At 33.6% G+C, this 24,466-nt stretch overlaps 1 protein-coding gene across 1 annotated transcript in view; it reads left to right on the plus strand.

Annotated features, from left to right (window-relative positions):
- Positions 1–408: 408 nt before the first annotated feature.
- Positions 409–24,466, plus strand: part of BMPR1B (bone morphogenetic protein receptor type 1B) — a 247,075-nt gene continuing 223,017 nt past the window's right edge. Inside the window, exon 1 of the mRNA XM_015588483.2 lies at positions 409–427. The gene's annotated coding sequence lies outside the window, so the exon portion shown is untranslated. The remainder of the gene's footprint in view (positions 428–24,466) is intronic.

Below are 24,466 nucleotides of genomic sequence, written 5' to 3' on the forward strand. Positions count from 1 at the left end.
GTTTGTGGCTTTCACCCAAAGTGATTTTTTTTTATAGAACATCTTGTTGTATAATATGGCATAACAACAATACAAAAATCCCTTCTATTTATTAGTGTTGTTTTCTTTTTTAAAAAACATGTTAGTACTGTTGAAATATGTGTATGTTTGTCATTTACTAAGTTTTCCTAGCAGGAAAGCCCTTTTTTAAAGCAGCTGAAGACTGAGCATCTTTGAGTGGTTCTCATTCAAGAGCTGGCAGAATTTCAAGTACTTTCTAAATCAGGGTTGTCTCTATAAATTCAAGGCAGAACCGCTAATTTGCCCTCAATACAAGGAATTAAAAAGATATTTTCATCAGCTTTTAAAGATAAAAAACATCTTTCTTTTTCTTTCAAAGGCTTGTGGGTGATAAAGATGTAACACAAGAACTTGGCAGTGAAAGGAGGTAGGTGCAAATTTTAGGTTTAGGCAAATGTTTTCACCTCTCTAGGCCTTCTTTTCTTCAATGGTAAAATAAAGTCATTGATTTCACCTCAGCAGAGGGTTATGATGCCTTCAAGATCTAAAAATAATCTTTGTAAAATAGGCTTAGATATACTGGAGTAGTATTTATAGTGAAATGAAAGACTCTTAAGTGTAAGACAGCGTCCCAACCCCAGCTGTGCACCTGGCCAAATTTGTGAGGCTTTGAAATATGCTTATTCTCTTCTCTAAAAGATTGTGATTCCACATTCTGGCTTCCAGACTCGGGACTTTATTTTTTAAAAACTGTCTTGGGAACCTAATTGATAGCAAAGTTTGGAATTACTGGTATGAAAAAGGCTCATATATTGCTATCTCTTACGATTTCTCCTTCGAAGGACTGGGGAGGAGGATATCATTCTGCAGATTGTTTAATTTTTTTATTTCTGTCTTCCTTTTCAGAGGATATTTTCTTAATAGCATGCAAAAAGAAGTGTGATAGGCTTTTGTGTCTTTTCTGTTCCAGGAAGCAAGAACGATTTTATCACCAGATAAATGTTTTCATATGGAACACATATAGCTTTGCTGTATCTTGGAAACAAAAATATTCTCCTCATCGGAGTTTAGCTTGAGAGTGGCAAATAGGAGTGGAGATACATAAAGATTTAGCTGGAGATTTGCCATTTGGCCTTTCCCCTTCATTATTGTTGTTTGTTAAAATTGCCTTCTGTTTGTCAGGTACTAAGCTAAGCCCTCAGTGTACATTATTTCATTTCATCTTGTCAAATACTTCTTTAAAGGAGAGGGAATATTATAACCTATTCTTTTTACAGATGAAGAAAATCAGAAGTAGAGACTTTATAAAACCTGGATAGAATCAGTAGAGTGAAGATTTGAGTTTAGGTCAGTCTGACTCAGTACTTCTAAAAGAGATAGTGTGTGTGGTTTTCAAATAGGATTCTTCAGATCTCCTCAAAGATCATGAGATAGAGGTAAAATAATTTTTTTTTTTTTTTTTGCAAAGAGCATTTATCAGGTAGCATAATTATAAATGTAGGAATTAGTAAGTTTAAAAAGTTATCACTGCTCTGATTGGTTGGCAATGCAAATTAAATGGAAAGCTCCTCGCCTTAAATGTAGAATCAGAATTGGCACCAGGAAAAATTATGAGACATGGTGGGCTCTTCTTTTCATTCTCCTCCTTCTCCTTCTCCAAGTTACCTTGGGTTTTTTGACACTACCCAGTTCTTAGTGCAGGTTCTTTCTGCTGATTGCCTTTCCTAGAAGCATCCCATTGAAACATTGAAAACGAGACCTGGAAAAGTAATAGAGGTCTTTTGATAAGAACTTTCTTCCTCCATTGAGAAGGCAACTGTGTTGGCTGGATTCCAGTCCAGAGCTCTTTCTTTTATAAGGTGATTGTGAATCTGAGGTAGCTTTTTAGGACAGAGTGTCTGTTAACTCTGTTACTACATGCCAAATTTGTTCGTATGTACACTTTTTGGTCCATATCTTCATCAGAGTCTCTCAGGAGTCTGTGTTCAAAAAACAAGATAGAACAGAGAGTTTTTGCATTCCATCCTGTTGACATTCTAGATGGCCTTATCTGATACTTTCTATCTCTGCTACTAATCAAATATTACTGTGATAGCTCATTCCCCAAGGCTCTTTTGTTCATTACTAACCCACATTTGTTGTTTACACCTTTCTTCTATTTTCATAAAGTATTTGAGATTGTTCATGTGAAACATCAAATAACTTATTAATAAGTTGATTTTTATCAAAGGGGAATACATTTTATAATGTAATATTGCATATTACACAATATATTCTTTAATACATTTCCTAAGTATTTCATATGATTACTTACTTAAAAGATGGTTTCTAGATGGAGAATTCTTTATTGCTCTTTGGTTGATATATATAAAATATAGAAATTTTAAGGTACAGAATATAGGATGCTTGTTTAGCCTAACTTTTTCTTTTTATGAATCATTTTTGCTTCATTGTCATGATTTTTCCAAATTTTAATTACACTATTTTTTTTATCCAGAGGTCAAAACTTCTATGCCTTGAGGTTGATGGGAGTAGAGTGGATTGGGAGCAGAACAGTAGAGTGTAGTAGGAACAATAACAAAATAGAAAATAATTTCATCACTAAAGCATTTACATTCACATTGTAGGAAAAACATTAATAGCTTAACAAACATGGGCAAGAGCAGGTGTCTGTGACCCCTGTTTTACTCCTTTTGTGGGACTAAAGATAAGTCAATAAATTGGATATATTTGCAATTAAACTACATAGGATAAAGCAAATGATTTTTCAGTCATACTTTGAGAAGCATCTGATTTTTTGATTCATGTCTCTCTTCTTCATTAAGCCAAAAATTCCAGGAGTATTGGATCCCCAGAATTTACTAGAGTATTTGGCATATAGTAGGTGTGTTGAAAACATTTAGCAGTATAGTCAGTTCTACTCCGTAATTACTCTCCCAAGTCTGCTTAATCTTCTGCATCTCTACTGTCAATACCTTGATCTAGGGTACTGTCTTTTGCCTAAACAACTGCTATAATGTATAACCTACTATAAGACTTTTTTCTGATTCTAACCATGTTGATCAGCTTTCCACACTGAAGCTAAAGTAATCCTTTAAGGATTTGAAACTAAGGATATAACTCCCTCATTTAAAAGCCTTTAATAGATTTCTAGTGCCCTAGAACCTTAACTAGCTGCCCACTCTTCTAGCCTCATATGAAAAATTGACCTCAAATCCACTAAATGGAGGATCCCCTCAAATCAGGTGAAAGTTATGACCACTCCAGGGAAGTATTAGAATATTTACATAACCTTATTTGGCTATAGAATTTTTAGACACTAATAGGATAACATCTCATGAAATATCAACTTCTAACTTAATTTCATGTTTACAGATTGTGGTTTATTGGTTGCAAAAATGATCCCAGTTTTTCCCTTTTACTTGTATCTATAGCCTCTGCAATGTGACTTCCCAGTTCTTTCTATTAAGAAATAGTCTATCTCTCTACCTTTTGAATCTGGTCTATTTTCTTTTGCCAATAGAAAGTGGCAGAAGTGAAGGTATGCTAATTCCCACCCTAAGCCTCAAGAGCCCTTGCTTGTTCTGTTCTCTTTTAGAATCCTGTCACTGCTGTAAGAACAAAGACAGGCTAGCTTGGTGGAAGGTAACCAGTTATGTGGATCATAGCCAAGTTGTTGTATTCGAGGCTAGCCACCTAGACTAGCCACCAGCCAGCTAACTCTGAAACATGTAAGAGATCCTAAGTGAGATGAGCAGAGCCACCTACTCCACCTGCACCTGACCACACATGCTTGAATGAGCCCAGTTGAGACCTGAAGAACCTTCCAGCTTACTCATAGACTCATGAGCGGAATTAATGTTTGGAGCTACTGAGTTTTAGGGTAGATTATTTTTGTAGCAGTAGCTAATAGTAGATACACAGATAGTAGTGCCTTTTTCATCCAGTCACTGATGAATAAAAAGGAACTAATTGAAAATATAGCATCTTTATTTAGAAAATCATTAGTTATGTTTAATAAGATCCGACAAGTACATCTGTCTGTTCTTAAGAATTTTTATAGAATGGTGGAATGTGAATATTTTGCTATTCTGATTTTAAAAATCACAAGAGGGGAACACAAAGTATCTGTTTTTTTCCACTGGTGCCATTGTAGCTAATACATTTACTACCAGAGAAGATACTTGTGTAAAAGACATTTTGCCAAAAGTCTTGACTGTCCCGTGCTTTTTAAACAAAATGTTAAATTTATATAGAAAAAGAACACTTGACTTCCATTTTTGACATTATGGCTGAATAAATATTTTTAAGAAATCTTTTAAGGATTTTAAAATATGTAATAAGAAGTGCAGTATGATGTTAAATATAATTTTAAATGTATTGCTAGCTGGCCAGATATTAAGGAAAATCTTCAGAGGCCAAAAATAAGAAAACATTAGTCCAGAAAAATAAGAGAGCTCTGGATTTGACAGCCCAGGTGACCCAATTCTGTAAATGTGGCATTTTCAGTGACAAGATGTACTTGTACCAAGAAAGCTTAGTAAAAGTGGGGAAAATATGATAATAGAAATAAGTCTAAATATAACAGCAATCACAATAAATGTAAATGTAGTGTACTTTTTAGTTCAAAGATACAGTCTCACAACGTTGAACAAATCACCCAGCTATACTCTATTTACAAGTATCATGCCCAAAATATAAGTTAAAAAATGGTTGAAAATACAAGGTGTATTAGTCAAATCATAATAAAAATAAGCTTGGTTAGATAAAACATAAGAAAAAATAACACATGAAAAAGTATTACAACAGATGAAACAAGGTCACTACATTTTGGGACGAGATTCAAATATCCCAAAAGATACAATATTCTTGTGTGTATTTAAAAGCGTGGCTTAACTTTATTTTTATAAAGCTAAAAGTAATTGAGGTACAAGTAGAAGTTCATAAATGGACCTTTTCAGTAGGATACTTGAATGTAATGTTCTTTGTTATTAATTGACCAGGCAAGCAAGTCCCAAATCGGTAAGCATATAGGAGAGTAGAGCCACAAAAGCACATATTTGATATAATATTTGTGTTGTATACTACACTACAAAGTTGTTGAGTACTTATTTTTTTCAAATTCATGAGAATCATTTTAAAAAATGACCATAGACTTTTCAGGTAGAGGAAGACATTGGAGAGTAGAGTAGTAGGTAGCTTCCCCAAATCTCCTCTCTAAATGATGTGAGATAAATTCACAACTACTATGTTTCTTGAAGACAGGATATGGAGATTTAAAAACAACTACAGGCCCTGCAGACTTTCACACTCCTGTTCCTCATGGGGCAGAGCTTTACTGTATACAAAGGCAGACAGAGGAAAACTGGGAGACTACCACAGAGATTACAACTAACATTTGAAAACACTGGAAAAGAAACTGGGCAAATCAGAGCAAGAATTCAGGAAATGGATTTTAAAGTATGTGTAATTTAAAGGACCAGATCAACAATTTTGTGGGTCAGTTTTACAAATGTATAGCTTCTCAGGGAAGGGAAAAAAGGTAAAAAGGAAGGAAGAAGGATTCTTTTGCAATTAGATGGTAGTGGAAAAACGGGAAAGGGACTAGATTGTGGATTCTAAAAAGTAAAAGGAAACTAGTCTTGGAGGACTCACAACCCTTTCCGCTCTACTATCAAATCAAATAAACAGGCAAGTGAACCAAATAAACGAGCTAAACTACCTGGACTTTGTCAGACTGACAGAAGAGAGCACCCAAAATATTCCAATATCACAAAATAAACAAAAGGAAAATACAATCTATACAGATCTGTTGGAGAAAATCAGGAAATGAATTTCACACAAATCGACAACACAATCAGGTAGAGGAAAATACCTCCTCGGCCCTGAAAAACAGCCAAGAATTAGAAAAAAAAAAACCAAAACCAAACAAACAAAAACTATGTCTACACTCTAAACAATTCAGTATATTCAACAAACAAACATTTAAGTATATGATAACTCACCTTTAATCAGATTTTTAAAAACTAAAAAGTGAGAAAGCAAGGAAAAATGAAAAATAGTATTAAGTATTGAACTCAGGAAATAAATAGAAGCAAAGGAAAAATTATATCAAAAATAAAAATAAATTTAAAAACACCCAAGGGGAATAGACTCATGAAAATTAATAAAAGGTATCAAAGAAAGATCAGAAGACTACTACCAAGAGAATACAAATGACATAAAACATCAAAACAGATCAGAGAGAAAGTCATGGAAATGGATGATAGGCAATAAAGGAATAATATTTGCATTATTTGAATATCTGAAGAAGTAAAACAAAATGTGTAGAATAACATAATATTTAAAAATAAAATATAAGAACATTTTTAGAAATAGAAGAAAAGCTGAATGTTTGCACACTGAAAATACTTACAAGGAAAAATTTACCCCCCAAAATCACTTGAGATTTAGCCTGTTTCGAAGATAAAGATAAAATCCTCAAGGCTAATGGGCAAAAAGGACAAGTAATCTAAAAAGGCAGAATAATTAGACTAGTATCAGACTTTTCAACACCAACATACAAAGAAAACAATAGAACAGATTTTATTATTATTATTGTTATTATTATTATTAAACACAGTGACAAAGAAAAGTTTAGTTCTTCCTAAGTACTACCCCACATCTTTTAAAAGAGCAAACAGCAAATGTAATAAAATATACATAATTACACAAGATTACGGTACAGTTCAGACCAAATATATTAGCCATAACAAATATGAAGGGGCTTAATTCACCTAGTTAAAAAGATGATTGCTGCGTCCAGCAAGTGGTAACTCCTGCCACATCCAGCACGGCCCTGGAAAAGAATCCTGAGTGGGAACGGTGGGAGATTGAGAAAAGAAGACAGAAAGCTGGAATTGGGAGGCCCAGCATCCACTGATGATGGAATAGAGAGCAACTTTATTTTTGCAAATTGCTTTTATACAAGAGCATACTATTTGCTGGCTAAAATGAGATAATCCCCACCCAACCTCCACATCCTACTATAATCATTTGCATTTCCATAGGGTAATCCCCACCCTACACAGCCTGCTAAAATCATTTACATTTCAACAGCCACATTGTTCTCCAATCAATTCCTATTTCCCATTCTTAGGAGGATTTGTGGAGGTGAGGCAACCGCTGAGTGGCCTCACGGATTGCAAAAATCTTGTCAGTTTACAACCTGCTCTCCAGAGATTATCATTTTGGCGCTCACAACAAAACCCAACTATATACTATTCTATTACAGACACACCTAAAAAAGGTGATTCAAAAAGGCCAAAAATAAAGAGATATATTAAAGTATATATCAAGCAAAAGGACACAGAAAGAGGGCAAGGGTCCGATATCAAAGTAGATTCATGCCTCAAAGCATTAAGGGTCACGAAGAAGGACACTTTTAATGTTAAAAGCTACAATCTACATTGAAGCTATAATACATATGAATATGTATGTTCCATATAACTTGCTAACAACTTTTATGAAACAAAAACTACAGGAGAAGCAAGAAGACTGAAACCCACTAATAATAGGTGACTTCAACACATGACACTCAGCACAGGACAGATCAAGTGGACAAAAGGTGAATAGGGAGATAGAATATCTAACAACATAATCAGTAGGGTGGATTTTATGGAGCTATACATAAACCCTGTCCCCTGACAGTAGAGATTGCACATTTTTCTTAAATGCCTAATGCACATTCACAAGAATTGATCACATATCGGTCACACACACACACAAAAAACACCAGTCGCTTTCACAAAGTAGAAATATGGAAAATAGCATTCTCTGATGACTATGCATTAAAAGCAAAATTTCCTAACCCAAACGAAACATATAAGGAGTGTTGAAGGGAACAGAAATGATAAGTTTACAGAGAGAAGACCAAGAGCAGATGCACTGTTTGTACAACAGTAGGGGAATGAATCTTCACTGCCATCAAGGTTACAGTGCTTTTGGGTTCAAAAAAAAAACAAACAAACAAACCAAAACTATCATATTAGAATTGAAAATTCAATTTATCAGTTCTAATGCTTAATTCAGCAAACTTTCCATTTTTCCTAGTGTGTGCTGAGATAAAAAACAAACAAACAAAACCTCTTCTTAGCCTTGGAGAAACTCCCAGTAGACATGGCTAATTACAGTCATTATTCCAGTGGCAGAATTAACCAAGTACTACCAGAAAATTCTCAGTATCTGATTTAATATTTCTACAGTTCTACCGCTTGTGGAGGAGCTGGGTCTTCATGTCAGGCAGAAGCCCTCCAAACCCTGTGCTGTTTTTCTTCTGTACCTGTGGCTTGGATAATGTAAATCCTATTTCACATGTAGTAGGTATTTAGTACAATTAAAACTCAAGTAATGATTTTTTATTTATCTCGCTTTTCCAGTTTACAAGTACTTTCATATCATTTTATGATTTATACTTTATCACATTCTTTTAAGTAAAAGAAGTGATTGTTACTCCACTTGATAGGTGAGGAGGAGCTTCATCTGAACAGATCTTTTCGGAGCTGTTCCTGCTCAATGCTCCCTTCTTTTACGCATTTTGGGATAGCAGTGAGATGGGCAGTTATGCTGTGTTTTTATTTGTAAAAAGTAATCTTCATTTTTTTTTAATTACATGAGTTAGAGATCTTTATTTTAGACCAATTAGAAAGTACGAAATACAAAAAGAAGAAAATAATTATTTCTGTTAATTCTGTCACCTAAGTAAGCCCTTTTCATTCTTTGGTCTATATTCTTGTCCTTTCTCTCCCTCCCATCTTCGCATCCCTCCTTAGCTCCTTCCTTTCTTCCTTCTGTTTCATTTGCACCCCCTATATGTGTATAATTGAAAATATTGTATGTATCTACTGTTCTTTTACACAGTGTGATTGTGGTACCAGGGACAATGGTAAATTACAAGTGGTAGGATTGAGGAAGGCCTTGGGGATGGTGACTTCCGATTTGGGTCTCAGAGAATAGGGAAGCATTTCTGACAGGCCAAAATGGGAAAGTTAACATTCATGATAGTTAACATTCTCTTACTAAAAGCACAGGGGTAGGGAAATGTAGGTTGTGTTTGACAAATGCAACTGACTGTGACTATGTTGTTCATCATGTAGTAGCATGAATAATACAATAGTAATGATGAGACTAAGTGCTTCCTTGTAAGAAGCACCTTGTAAACATCTAATTTTTCACAACTGTATGAGGTAGGTACTATTATTAATCATACTACAGATAAAGAAAATAAAGCATAGAGAGATAAAGCAGTAAGTTGGTTCAAATGACCCAAAATTTCTAGGCTAGTCCCAATTTCAAATTTGTTAAAAGTTTATTTACAGGGGATTGAATTGTTTTATTGGATTTTATCATTAGAAAAGCTATTAGTGATAGATATCTAAGGAAACCACTTACTCCATTGTTTCTTACATCGAAAACCTGACATTTTACCAGTATTAATACAGTCTAAATTTTATAGTACACAATACTGAATTGAAATAGGAGAATTAAAAAAAATATATATATATCTATAGACTTTTAGGAGCCTTATTTTTCTTTTAAGTGTATAGTGGAGACTCAATGAATGAGAAAGAAATTTATAATGAAGTTTTTTTCGTATGTCAGTACCGGAAGTCTCATGTGGGATCTAACAGAGACTTCCATCTTAATGACTTTTATTTTTTTTGTGTAAATAGTACAAAGATGATGTTCCAAATATGTTACCAAAAGGAACTTGGTAGAACTTTAGTAAAGATATTTTATCCCTTGCTTGTATTTTTGTCTTAATTTGTTTGTGGTTAATTTTTTTAAAATAATAATGTCATAATATACTAGATTTATCAAATATCTTATACGCGATAGGCGTTTTCTGAGCCAAACATGTCTAAGTACTATGACAACTATATTATCTCCATTTCCCAGATGAAGAAATTGAGGCTCAAATTAGTAAAATAAGAATGTTAATATTGAAATTTAGGTCTGTGCAGATGCAAAGCTCATTCATATCCTAGTTGGCAATGCTAAAATTCTGGTTCTTTCAATACAAAAAGGGGTCATTGAAAAAAATGAAAGATTTTATTCTTTGTTCTGATATGAACAGAGGAAGTGCTTATGAGTCCTGAGCCTCCCCCAATTTTTTCATCGATGCTGCTGTCCTGCAGAGAGCTTTCTCATACAGAATAACCATAATGTCCTACAGCCTTCGTGTTCCAAACGAGAAACCTGAGAAGGAGCCACGGTCTTCCTGTAAGCAACAGATGGTTACTGTTTAAATGAGAGTAAACTCTGGATCTCATCTGTGAAGTGATTTTAGGGTTTTGTGGGGTGGGTGGGTTTAGAGCATTAGTCAAAGGAACAAGCTAGTAACAAGATTTAGGAGGAGAAGGAGGAAGAAGTAAACAAACCAAATTTGTCTGTAGCTTTTTCACTCTTATATACTCTTTAATTACAGTCACATGGCAGGTTGTGTTTTTTTGCCCCCTCCTCCACCCTAAATAGAGGGGGAGGGATGAAGGGAGAGTATGGCAGGCTGTTGAAATTTGTAGTGTGTTGGCATCCAGCAAGTGAGTTTTGCTGTGGGGTAAGTCCTGTGGCTTGTTTTCTGCCTTCGTGAATAGAGCCTTTCCATCTTTGCCAAGCCTACAGTTAATGCGGTCAAGGGATTTATTATGAAATGTACTAAATCTTGGCATGGAGCTAATTGCATATAACAAGAAGCGTGCTAGAGGCTTGGACCTGAGAAGTGACACATGCAAAAAGCATTCTCTTTCTGATGCTGCTGAAAGAGGTTTTGTGTAGGGGAATGTCTGCATGTCTGCGCTTATTGCTAATGAGGTAACCCCTCACCCAAAGCATATTTCTGGGTTACTTGCTAAAAGTAAATGTGGAGTTAGTTCTCTCTTTCTCTCACTCATATTTACGAACAATTGGCAATTGAAGAATGAATATTTATTAACTCCAACTTCTAAGACTTACTATATCATCAAAAAATACATTCATGGCAGTTTAAATTACAGAATTATGACCTAGAATAATTCTTATGTACAGGTATAAGAAGCAACCAGGAAAATTGTATTAGTTCAGGCTGCCATAACAAAATACCATAGAGTTGGCGGCTTAAACAACAGAAATTTATTTTCTCATGGTTCTAGAGGCTAGAAGTCTGAGATCAGGGTGTCACTATGGTGGTTCTGGTGAGGGTTCATGCTGACTTATCCTGAATTTTCACTGTATTCTCACGTGGAGTGGGGGATGAGGGTGGGACGGGTAGGGTTGTGGGGGGCAGCAGGGGAGATCAATACAGGGAGAGGAGAGAAGAAGAGAGCAAGAGGGCTCTCTGGCAGGGCTGGCTGGTGGCTTAGAATCTAACAGCACTAATCCCATCGTAACTGTCGCCACCCCTCACCCCTGCACCGCCAAATCTCATGTAAACCTAATTACCTCCCAAAGCCTCCATCTACAAAACCATAACATTGAGGGTTGGAGCCTCAACATATGAATATATGAATGGGGGGGTGTAGAAAAAGAGAAATATACATCTTTTTAAGCCTAGTAAATGTCCTTAAAACTTTCTTTGTTTAAAAATTTAGTTTAAAAGTAATAATTTAAATTGAATAATTTTTTTACCCCTTTCTGTTGTTTTCATGAAATTTACCTATATGAATTTTCTCAAAGTTTTATTGAGATATTTATATTCCTCACAGCACCCTGGTGTGTGCATTGTATGTAATAGGTGCTTAATACTTGTTTGGTACATTAAAACTTAAAACACTTTTAGCATTTTCCCACAATACATACTTCATACATCTTAATTTACTGAAATACACAGAGATAAACCAGTGAAACTTGGTTCAATGAAATGGTCACATTCTCTCTATATTATGAGGAACATTTTTCTGCATAACAAAAAGAAATAAAAGCTGGTTAATAAGGTACATTTTGGAAAAAAATGTGAAGTTTTGTTCATATCTTTCTAGATTATTAATTTTTGTGAGTATGTAAAGCTAATATCCTCATACTTAAAAAGAAAATGGAGAGATGATTGTGGTGGTTAACCCACATTCACATTCACATGGTTAACACTGATCTTTTTGGTTCTAGTGTTTTTTGAAGTGGCAGTAATCCCAAGCTTAAGAACAAAACACTAGTGGCCACAAATTTCAATCCTGGCACTACAAAAAGGAAATGTTGGAATGAAAGTTTATAGCATTTGAAAAAAATAAATAACATTTGAAAATAGAACAGCAAAGAGATCATTTGTATAAACTCTATAACATTGTAAATTCATTACTATCTAGTGCTTATCAAATCAGTTTGAATATTTATTAAGTGCCAGAAATTGGGATTGGGTGATTAAAAACCTGGTTATTTACAGGGAAGAAGTGGTTTGTTTACTTGTTCATTCGTTTATTCAGCTTTGGTTTACTACAGTTCTCCTGTGTTTGAGGCAGCACGTCAAGCACTGTGACAGAGAGATAGACAAATCAATGATAGCATTTACCCTTGAGTACTTAATTTTGTATTTACTTAACTAATATTAAATTGAGTCTCTCCTACATATGCAGCGCTGCCCTGCCTCTTGTGACCGAATATACAAACATCGTTAAAAATGATCCTTTTCAAGAAAGCTGTGTCTCATCTAGGGAAATACACATAAACTCATAATTGCTGTTAGTTATTAAGTTTAATCACTTGAGGTTTGGTGCCAGGTCTAAAGAGAAGTTAACACTCAAGAGGAACATATAGCTTTCCAAACCATTCACTAGGCCTGGTATGTGCTATCCCAGTAGTTTAAGTCCTTGCTACCCAAAGGTGGTCTGAGAACAAGAAGCAATGCCATCACTTGAGAGAGATTACTAGAAATATAGTCTCAGATCTCATGAATCTAAATCTACATTTTAATAAGAGTTTTACATGATTCATGTAGGCGTCGAAGTTTGGAAACTTTGTTAATACAAGGTTTGACTTGTATTCATAATTATATGAGATGAGATTTTATCTGACCTCATAGCTGAGCTGCTTTATTTGCCATGTATTCTTTTAACAAGCATTTATCGAACACAAAGATTTATTGAACGTGTACTTACTAAGTACTGTACTGGGAGCTGAGGACAAAAAATAATAACTTAGCCACAATTAATAGTTAAATAAATTCTATAACCCAGAAAAGAAGTAATTGTTTTATTGGATTTTATCATTAGAAAAAATCATCATAGAGGGTAAGGAAACTTTAGAGACATGATATCTGAACTGGACCTTGAAAGATATGCAAGGATTTGTTCAGGAGGAGATTCCATTTATCTGTCAACTTTTGAATAGGTGAATCACTAGAGATAGGTTGTCAAAAGCCTTTAAAAAATTACCAGGCTCCTAAGTCAAGGTTCTTATATTTTGTTGCATTCTGTCAATGGGATGAGTATACTGTTTCTTAAAGAAATGTACTATAATGAGCATTGGAGTCCAGTGAGAGGAATTTTACATTCCGAGCCTCAGTTTCTTCATCCGTACAGTGGGAATATCAGTTCTGCGAGGTTTTAATGAAGATTACAGGTGCAAAGAATTTATGGAGTGCAATAAATTGTTACTATTATTAATGATTCTAAGAACAATTTATTTTTTTCTTGCTGTAATGTTGCTAATTTTTATTAGAAAAAGGAAAGTAAAACAGTGTGACATATGTTTAAGATAAAAATATTCCTCTATAATAAATAAATAATAAAAATATTCCTTTATTATCTAAGACATGTAAAGGTTAAAAATGAGAAATAATGAGTCATAATGTTCAAAAACTGAAAAAATGCTTTTACCTTCTCAAAGAAGAAACTTGCTAACTTTTAATATTCTGCTTTTGCTTGAGACTCTGCCTTTGGTATTTATAGTCAATCCTGGGACAGGCCCTCTCTGTCTGTAGTAATGGGTCATTTCACTCCTTCTTAATGAGGCTTTACCCCAATGCCTTTTAAATATTTGAAAAGCACATTCATGTGAAGTGGACTCTTCACCATGTTGTGTGTGGGCTTCCCAAGAAGAAATACATACACATGTTCTTAGAGAAAATACCTTCTCTTTTCCTTTGTTTTTTATTTTGCAAATTTGGAAAATACATTTAAGTACCAAGCTAACAAAGAGCAGATGCATCTTTCTCACATAAACAGAAATCAAAATTGGCTTTCTCTAATTGGCGAGAAAGAAACGTTCTTTATTCAGTGCTCGGGAACTGGGTTCACTCACTGTTGTATAGCTGGAGTCACATGACTTCAGGCAAGATTTCTTGGTGCCTTTCTATTTCTATAAAATGACCATCAAAAAACCACCAGTAGAAGACAAACTGTTAATAGAAGGCATTAATCTGAAGAAAGGAGAGGATGGTGGAGAGAACCGACAGTTCTTGTGGCATAGTCAGAAATGAATAGCAACGTAAAGTGGGCCGAGGTACAAAATTTGAGTCCCACAGTGAAATGTGCTACTCAAGGTAAACAGTTCATTGTTGTTGTCTTTGGCAGTTCTTGAGAACCTTGTCATGTTAATATAGTTATTAAAATTGAATTTGGAAATTGTAATGTTGCTCTTATATTTCACTTAAAAACAGTGAGTGCTAACTCCCACCTTGAAAGGGATCACATATATCTCATAAGCAGGGCACTGCTAATATTTTAGTAACCCCATAAGAAGGATAGTGAAATGAAATACTGTAAAAGAACAACCGACCTGTGTTTTCTTTTCCCAACTTGCTTGGAATGACATGCATAATGTAAAAATAACCCCACTACTAAGTTCTCTTTTACAGATGCCCAAATGGTACTCATTGTGTGTCAGAGATCACTAAGGGTCTCTATGACCTTGGCAACATTTCAGGGGTCACATGGGTCAACTGTTCTTGAACAGTTTTTCCAGCGTATTGGCACAGACTAGCTTTTCTTCAACAGTGAGCATTTATACCTTTTTCTCACCTATATTTCCTCACCACACATAGCTTTTATAGCCTTTATAAACGAAAGAAAAGAGAGATGTATAGAGAGGGAGAGAAAGAAAGAAGAGGAAGGAGAGAGAAAGAGAAAAAAAGGAAGAAAGGAGCCCTCATTATCAGTTATGTAGAAATTTCTATATTTCAGGGCAGCGTTGTGTGTGATACCTAATCTTAGTTCACATTTGTCCCTTTTTGTGTTTTAAAGGATTGGATCTAGAGGATTTCCTTTTGAGAATAGTTTATATAGCTTATTGCCCCAGTAGAACAGTTTAAAAGATATTTATAAAAGTGGGCATATATTTTGATCATTTTTCTAATAAGGAGGAGCTGTTGATTTGACTTTTGGTTATTTTGGAATTACTTGAAAAAATTTAACTTGTATTTCTTCGAAATTGGTAATCTTAGGCTCTGAATAATGAGAGAGGCGGCTAGTTCTTTCTCTTTTTTGTTCTTTCACATTTTAGCATAGTTCTTAAAATGGCTATATAAATAAAGTCCTTTAATCATTATTGGATTTAAAAAATTATATTAAATCCGTGATGAAACTACTGATTTCCTCCTCTTGGTTCTCTGAGGATAAGTCAGAACAGTTATTCTTGAAGTACCATGATACAGAAGAATAATAGTTGAAAAGAAAATAGTTAATGTCAGTGTCTTAAGTTTTTTCATGTAATTTCTCATTGGAGAGACTTGGTTGAATCATATCCAACTTTTAACCTAAACAAGTATCACAAAATTGTTTTTTTTCTTCTTGGTTTTACAGTTGTATAGCTGATCCAAAGTTGAAAATGTTTTTGTTCGTGAAAGAAAAATACCCCTTGTTGCTTAGATTAATGATACTTTAAGACATGTTTATTCAAAAATGGCAGCAAAGAGGTGAGTAGGTTAATGCTCTACATTAGAGATCATTGTATCATATACAACAGATGCAGCCAATAGACTGTTTATATAGCTGCCTTCAATTTTTCTTTGATTTATAATCTATGACAAATTGAAATCATTTGTCTTTATTTTTATTTTTTATCAAAAGTAGGAAAATTATAGACAAAAATCTTAATTCTAAAAATTAATTCATGAAGAAGGCTTAGTCTGCTATATTTTAACTCCGATGTTAAATTGTATGTTCAGGTCCTTTCAAGAGTTCTGTCATGCAGTTGGATCAAGGAAAATTATCTTGATTTTGGTATCTTAGAGGCAGCTTGCAGGTATATAATATTATCCTTTGGTAAAATTTGAGCATATTGCACTTTAAAGAAATTAAGAAATATGCTGGTTTTTATAGTTTATGACATTTGTCTTTTTTAAAGGGTATCAAAAATATGCTCTACGTAGCACTTAATTTTTAAATAAAACTCTCAGAATTTCTCTTAAACTATTATGTTTCTTTTGTGTTCAATTACTGGAAATCATCATCTGAGCATTCTAAAATAGGCAAATGTGATTGCATTATATACTTTATTTAATGCTAAAATGTGATATAAACATGTCAATCATAAAAGGGAAGGAAGCTAATCTATCTGTGTTTATTTGTAGAGTTTCTCAAGGGAGTTCCTGGCTGGCATTTGAATTGAATTCTATTGATGAGATAAATATATTTTTCAATATGTTTTTTTTGTGTGTATGTGACCACTCTCACCAGTATTTCTTTCTAGATGTAACTAGCAATCTTTTAGAATAGCAGTAAAGACTTTCTACTTGTAGACATTTATTTTTCATTTAATGATGTAGTCCTGGTTAAAAGCTCTTTGGAAATTTATAAAAAAATATATCTTAAACTAATACTAACTCAAAGGGTAAAATGAATACTATCTTTCTTTAGAGTTTTGAAAACGTTTTTATCCTCTTTTTGTTTTGTTAAAGTTTATGTAACTTTTCAGATTGATGATATATATGTCTGTGCATGTATACATAGCTGATAAATACAATTTTTTTTGACAGTTAAATCTAGACTCAATGATCAAAAATTATGTTTCAGTACAGAAAGAGAAAAGAATGGGAATGGAGTTTTGTAATTGACATTTGATAGTTGGTTTTATTTGATTGATCTTCTGATGTTCTGAACTTGCCGTATCCAAATATGAAAGTAAAAAAATAGCTCTAATTTGAGCATGATCTTTTTTCCTACCAATTAATTTTGAATTTCATTTCTATGCTATTTCTTTGGGAACTTGACAAGTTCAAAACTAAAAAAATAATAGACTCTCTAACGTGTATTTACAAATATAAAATGCCCATGAACTGATTCTGCGATTTAAATGAGAATATAAACATTTTGGGAAAAAAAAAAAAAACCTAACTATGTAGTTATAATACATTTTTGCATGTTCTAGGTTATCTTGTTTCTAGAGTTTTGCAGGAGTTATTTTTTCATTTGTCTCAATAAGTGAAATTACAGCCATAAGCAAATGTTTGCCAAAAATGGTTAGCTTTTAGAATATTAGACTATGTTATAAGATCATTAAATGTCAAAACTAAAACTCTATTACATGGAGATTCTTGGACTAATAAATTAATGTAAACTATATCTTGAGTCAAAATAAGTGAAATGAAGAGATGGTACTGATTTGAAAGATTGGGTATTTCTTATATATTTATGGTTATATATTAGGCAATATTTATGAAAGTATGATTTATTTATATCTTGGCTTACTCATGAATCTGAAAGAGTTATAGTGAAACCTGTGACATTTTACCTGATAGGATTTCCATGCTTAAATATCAGCCAGTCAGAATGGGTTTGAGGCTTCAACCTTATTTTCCTAAAGCTTTCTAATAAGAGCTGCCCTTTCCCTATGGCTAAACCTGTCTCAGTGCTGTACCATCATCATGGAGAGGGAGATTTAGCCCTCAGTCTGAAATGACATGATATGGCTCTTGTCCTCGCTCTTCTTTCTTATGTAGGATGACCTTGAGTGGACTCCAAAACTTTTACCAGTGTAAATAAGTGATAGTAATATCTACTCCTGCATGACTCATAGAGATTAAGAGTCATTGTAGGTGATGTGATACATTCAAAGGCATTAGGAGTTTTGGCTGGTAAGGCATTATTATTATGTCTTATAATCACTCAGAAAACTATAGCATTTGTACCTGCCACTACCCCTTTTTATGCACCTCCTGCCCTCAAAGTGTCTAGTGTATTTTAGTACAATTTAAAAAAATTGAGAGAAGGTAAAAGTCAGCTATAACGCTGTATGTTTCTTTCCAGTCTTTTTTTTTAATACATTTTAAATAAGAATTAAAAGCAATAATATGTAAATTCTTTTGCATACTGCTTTTTTACACATGTTATCAAGTTTTCCAAATTCTTTTCAAACATTATTTTGATGATGTGTAAGATATTCAGCCAAGGAAACGTACTGTGGTTTACTTAACTCTTCTACATTAGATATATTTAGATTGTTTCTAGTTACTGGCATTATAGATAACTGCTACATGGAACATCTTAATCTATAAAATCTGTTCTGATTTTGGTATGTATTGTTAATATCGGTTCTTAACTGTAGAATTACTGAATTAAGGGTTAAGAGTACTTTAATGATCTTGATAATTACTGAGAAATTATTTTTTGGAAGATTTTAAAAGTAGTTTAAATTTGCTGCCCTAGGCATTCTCTTGGCTTTTCACACTTTAAACACTCATTTTCCAAGGCCTCATCCTTTCAAAACCCCTTCCCAGACTCCCCCCAGCACACGTGAAGAGTATCTCTCATTTTTCCCAAGTGGTTAGGGACCCCTCACTCCCAAATTTATTAATTGAATTTGAAAATTCAATATGTTATCTTGAGATACTAGAAATTCTAGTTGTGTTTGTTTCCTGTGGCTGCTGCAGTAAATGAGCACATGGTGGTGGCTTAAAACAACAGAAATTTATTCTTTCACAGTTCTTGAGGCCAGAAGTCCGAAACCAGTTTTATTAAGGCTAAATCAAAGTGTCTGCAGGTCCGTGCTCTAGGGGAGAATTCGTTGCTTGTCTCTTCCTGCTTCTGGATGCTGCTGGCATCCCCTGACTTGTGGCCACATCACTTCAGTCTTTGCCTCCATGGTGACATTACTTCCTTTTTCTCTGTGTGTGTGAAATCTCCCTCATCCCCTGTCTTATAAGGACACTTGTGATGGTATTTAGGGTCCACTGGATAATTCAGGATAATCTCTCTGTCACAATATCCTTAATCACAAGTCCAAAGATATTATATAGGGTAACAATCACAGGTTCTAATAATAGGGCTTGATGTCTTTGGGAGCCACTATTCAGGTTCCTACAACAATTTATTACTAAGATGGCTAAGGTAGCTTGAATAATGATTTGGATTTTCCTTTAAATCTTATGTATTATTTAGAAAAATAACATACTACTGGGAAATCATATAGCTGAATATGAAGTGTGAATATAAATATAACATGTGAAAACCTCTAAGTAGTATTATCTCTTATTAGTATTACATGACCTGCTATTAAAGGTGGCATATTTATATTTATTGAGATATAACAAAATAAGAGTTGATATTTTATAATTGGTGTTCAACAAACTTTTCATTAGAAATGTGAAATATCCTAATTCAAATTCATGAAAAATTACTGAGAAAATTAGTAAGTCTGTCAGAATTAAGATATTAATTTTTATTTTGAAATAGAGAATGTTTCTTTTACAAGAATTGGTCATTTTTTTCTTCCTATAAGTACTTTTGATGTCAACTGTCCATCTGTACATTGTGCAGTTGTAGTTTCAGGCATACATTTCTGACAATCTTTACCAGGTGCAGAGGTTCCTATTCAAATTGCTACTGTACAGTTCCAGAAAATACCAGGTTGTCAGTTTTAGACTTTGACAGATAGGCTCCGGGAAAGTGGGAGAAAAGGCAAGGGTTAGAAATAACCTGTCAGTTCTAATCTTCAGAACCTTTGCATAAACAAGATTGGAATGAAAATAGTGTTTTGTTTTTTTTTGTTAAATTTTGGAAACCTGTAACTTATCCAATCATAACATTCCATGCTGAGTACATGTACACTTTTAGAAAGATACCACATTGTAATGTACTAGGTCCCCAAATCTGCTTCAGTGCTGGCTTTGTGTATAACTTGAATTTCAGACATCAATTGGCTGGACAATGTATTTTTATATGGCATCCTTTAAATGAAAAGAAAAGATAAATATCCAGCAAAATATAGTCAGTATAGCAATAATAAGTTTTAAGAACATTTTACATGTTAATCAGAATGTTGGGTTTTGTATTTATAATTCCAAATATTAAAGGTATTTAAGTTTTCATATGTATATACAAATAGTTAGATATTTTCAGTGCTTAGGATCAGCTAAACACAATGGAAATGTGTTGAGAACAGGGGCTGAGTTCTGAGAAAAATAAAAGTTTGACAAAAACAACAACAACAATTTAAAATAAGTTCAACAGCCTAAACTTTTGTTCATGAATGCAAATGTCTATAGTATTATTTGACATCATAGTTGGGACAGTAAAGAAGCTGTCTGTATGTATTTGAATGATAAGAACATCAAGTAATAAGTTATTTGATTGCTTTCTAAAAGCATGAAAGCAGTTGTTATTTAGTTATGGAAAACCTTGGAATTCAAATAACTTAAAAAACAGAGTATGCTTATAGACGTATTCAAAATATATCCCTGGTCCATATCTCTGGAGTCTGAAAGACAAGTTACTAAACCCCTCAGTAGTTAAAATAGTCAAAACAGTCCTTAAAAATATGTCCCAAGAGTGTCAGACCTCTTATGATCCTGTCCTGCACACATCTATATGAAAAGTAGAATGAGATCTTGTAAGACTAATGGCCTGAGGACCTGGAACCCCTTGGACAGAAGGCCAGTTAGGATGCCTTGTTGTCAGTGGGTAAGGGGCCTCAGCTCATTATGTGTTGAAACTCACAAGAATATTCTCTTCTTCCTATGTACATGGAACATAGAAAAGACCCAATGTTTTTAATATCGAATATTGTGACCCATTAATGGGGTTATGAATCAAATGAGTTTCAAATAATAAGTAGATTAAAATAATATAAAAAAAATCAATGCTTCACATGCAAAGGTAAGCAATGTTTTGTGAATTTTTTGTTTATATTCTGTAACATAATGTACAAATCTTCTAATAAACTATTTTGAGATCACTCATTAGTGTGGAAGGGGTGCCTACTAGATTTGTGCCTACTTGGGAGTGCCCACTCCCAAGATCTAAACACTGCTAGACCTTTGCGTTCAGATCTTGGGAATGGTGGAGACACTATATGACAGTTTATTATTGCTGGTAGATAAATATGGTGGGAACAAGTACAGAATGATCTGAAGAGATAAACTGTATTTAATATGACTAAGATTTTTTTCCCTTATATTCTTGACCAGCTATTTATTCATTTTCCTGAAATTGTGGACTCAGTCCATTCAAAAGGTTGTCTGTAATCTAGGAAATAGATATTGAAGCAATGAAATGCCCGCTTTGTACCCATCAAATTGGCAAAAACACATCCCAATACCCTGATATTCACAACATTGGCCTGAATGTGGCAAGAGAGAAATTGTTTGCCATCGCTGGAAAGCAATCTGGCAAATATTGGTGAAATTGGAGATATGTGTGTGTCCTCTGACCCAGCACTTCCATGGCCGTGTGTCTACTGCACAGAAAGGGACTCTCCTGCATGTGCACAAGAACACTTGCCTCGAGTGTTCATTGCGCCATTCATACATAATATACCAAGATATATTATACACATGTTCACATATGACTGTGTATATATAATGTAGTTATCTGTTCTCTGCTCTACTCTGCTTCATTTCAAAATGAATGGTTAAGAGGGTATCCCAAAATGCTTTGACTTTTTTTCTTGTTTATCCTCAATTTACTCTGCAACTGCATGTGAGTGAGTGTGTGTGCACATGCATGTGTTGTATGTGTGTGTGTAAAGGAAACAACCTGATCATCCTTCTTCTGACTAACATTATAAATGGGGATTTATTTATTGTAAGCTACTTTTCTTTGAAAGATAAGAATCCAGTTATTCTGCTAAATAAATAGCTGTCAGAGTGAGTTAGATCTATCTGTACCAATGGGCAAATAGGAAAAAAAAACTGCGAAGTTCATATAGTTTAATGCTTTTTATATAAAACTTTGACCCCCCAAATGCAATAGTATTCATTGTGTCTAGGCAATCATATGTATTAAAAGAACAACACTAAATGGAGATGATATTATAAAGATTGGTTATCTTTATAAAGAGAGAGAGAGTGATAAGGGATGGTGGTGGTACATAGTGGTACTTAGTGATGGTATTTAAACTATTATTGGTAAAATTGTATTTTGACAAAAAATAAAGGTCTTGAATCAGAAAAGGGAAAAATGTTAATATTTGGCAAATGCAGCTAATAAGCACATGGGTGTTATATTGTTTTCTGAACTTTTTCTCTGAAATACTAAACAACTTAAAAAATAGTCTATCCTATCTTTAAAAAGTAGAATCCTTTAATCTTTGAGTTATAGATTAATAAATTTGTTGGAATTTCAATCTCTCTTTGAATACATTCACTTATTTAATATTTCGAAGAAAAAGTAAACTTTATATCTCAATAGTCTCATTTGCTGATCTCTGCTATACTAAGCTTCATTTTAGTGAAGGGAATTTACAAACTGCTCAGTTCGGTTTCTACATTCTTAGTGTAAGTGCACATTCACTAGAACCGAAGCTCTGTGAGGGCTGGGACTTTGGTCTCTAGCTCACCGGCATCTAAAGTAGTTATTCCCTCGCACTATTAGGGTTCAGTAATGTTTGTTGAATGAATGAATAAAAGGATAAGTAATGAACCTCCACCTGTGAATGCTTTTTCATAGCCTGTTAGTTTATATATGTAGCATGTCTAGTGCATCTTACATGCCACATGAAGTTATGGTAAAAGATACTATGAGATGCTTCTATATTAATCCATGCCTTACTTGCCTCCTAGAATTTATCAGGGTAAACTTACTTTCTCTTGCAAGCTACATTTCTTTGAAAGGTAAGAACCCAGTTATTCTCAACCTTACCCTGTCCCCTTTTATAGCTCAGCTTCTGATTAATTCAGAGTTAAACTTAGTGTTAAGTTGGACACCTTAGAATGAGTTCGTGTATACTTGTATCTCTACAGTGTCTAATGGTTTCCAATTACTGTCTGCTTTTGTTCTTGTTGCTGTTTTAATTTATCATGTTTCACATAATCTTAACAATGTAAACTGCCTCAGAAGTTTTTCTGAAAACATTAAATGACATTTTTTCCATAAAAAATTATTATACTGCACAGTTGTATACTGCTTACTAAAAAGTGGGAAACAATGTTTATTAATATGGTAGCAAACAGGGATTAAAAATGTCAAATTGCCCAAGTTGCTCATTCCTTGCTTCAGGTAATTGCTAAATATTTTCTTCATTGGCTTTGCAGTAACTAGCTGTGCAGGTTTCAATTCAGCCACCTCAAGTGATTTGTGAATTACTAGTAAGACAAATCAAAGATTATAAAATTGTGACCAGTGGTGAAGCCATTTTTTTTTTTTTTTGCTTCTAAAATTAAAGATGTTATAATTAACAGTGGTAAACATGTTTTTGTAGTGGCAAGTGTAGAGGTAAGTTCTCTGAGGTTTTAAGGTAGATTATGAAACTTAAACATGTAAAAGATTGGTTTTGAACCTACTCACTTTTTAACATTTTATTCTACAACATGGAAAATATCAAGAAAAGAAGCTTGGATTATTGCATTCCTCTATTATTTGTTTTTGTTCATCATCCTTCAAAATCCCGTATGTTTATTTCAAATAGTATAAGAAAATAAAAGCAGTATTTTACATAAAATAATCTGCCCTCAATTTTTGAGTACTCTATTTTTAATAACTCTGAGCTTTAAAAGTCTTGGAATCTTTAAATAATCCCCATTTTTGGCAGACATCATGAGAATTGTTTTGGATAAATTATTTTAAAATAGATTTCTTCACTTAACTCATGTACTATTTGCCAGTTATTTTACAACATCGTCCAAAGATGGGGACATTTTTCCTTTAGTTTATGATGGTAATGTTATTTAAGAGTGCTATGATCTAATAGTGTGAGATAATTGAAATTAATTTTCATATTTTTCATTAAATAGCATTTTTTCATTGGACTGCTTTGGACAGATATAGTGAATTTCCCAATTTTAATTATATTTAGAATATATAGATTTTATTACCATTTACTCTTTCTTCTGTAGTGAAGACAACAGATTACTAACACAGAGTAGTTAATAGTTTAAAAACTATAGCCCTTGTAATCAGTTTATAACCTCAAAACAATTCTTAATTACTGTCATATTGTTCATACAAATTAATCAGTGAAAGTTAATCTATATTTTCTATCGACTTGGACTTTATGAAGATCAGGCCTCTTTTGACTAATCAGATCTCACATTTACATAGCTTTCCTTCAATTCCCTCCTTTGATTAATTCCACTATATATGTACCCGGA

Source organism: Pteropus alecto, unplaced genomic scaffold, assembly GCF_000325575.1.
Source record: "Pteropus alecto unplaced genomic scaffold, ASM32557v1 scaffold63, whole genome shotgun sequence".
Taxonomy (NCBI): Eukaryota; Metazoa; Chordata; class Mammalia; order Chiroptera; family Pteropodidae; genus Pteropus; species Pteropus alecto.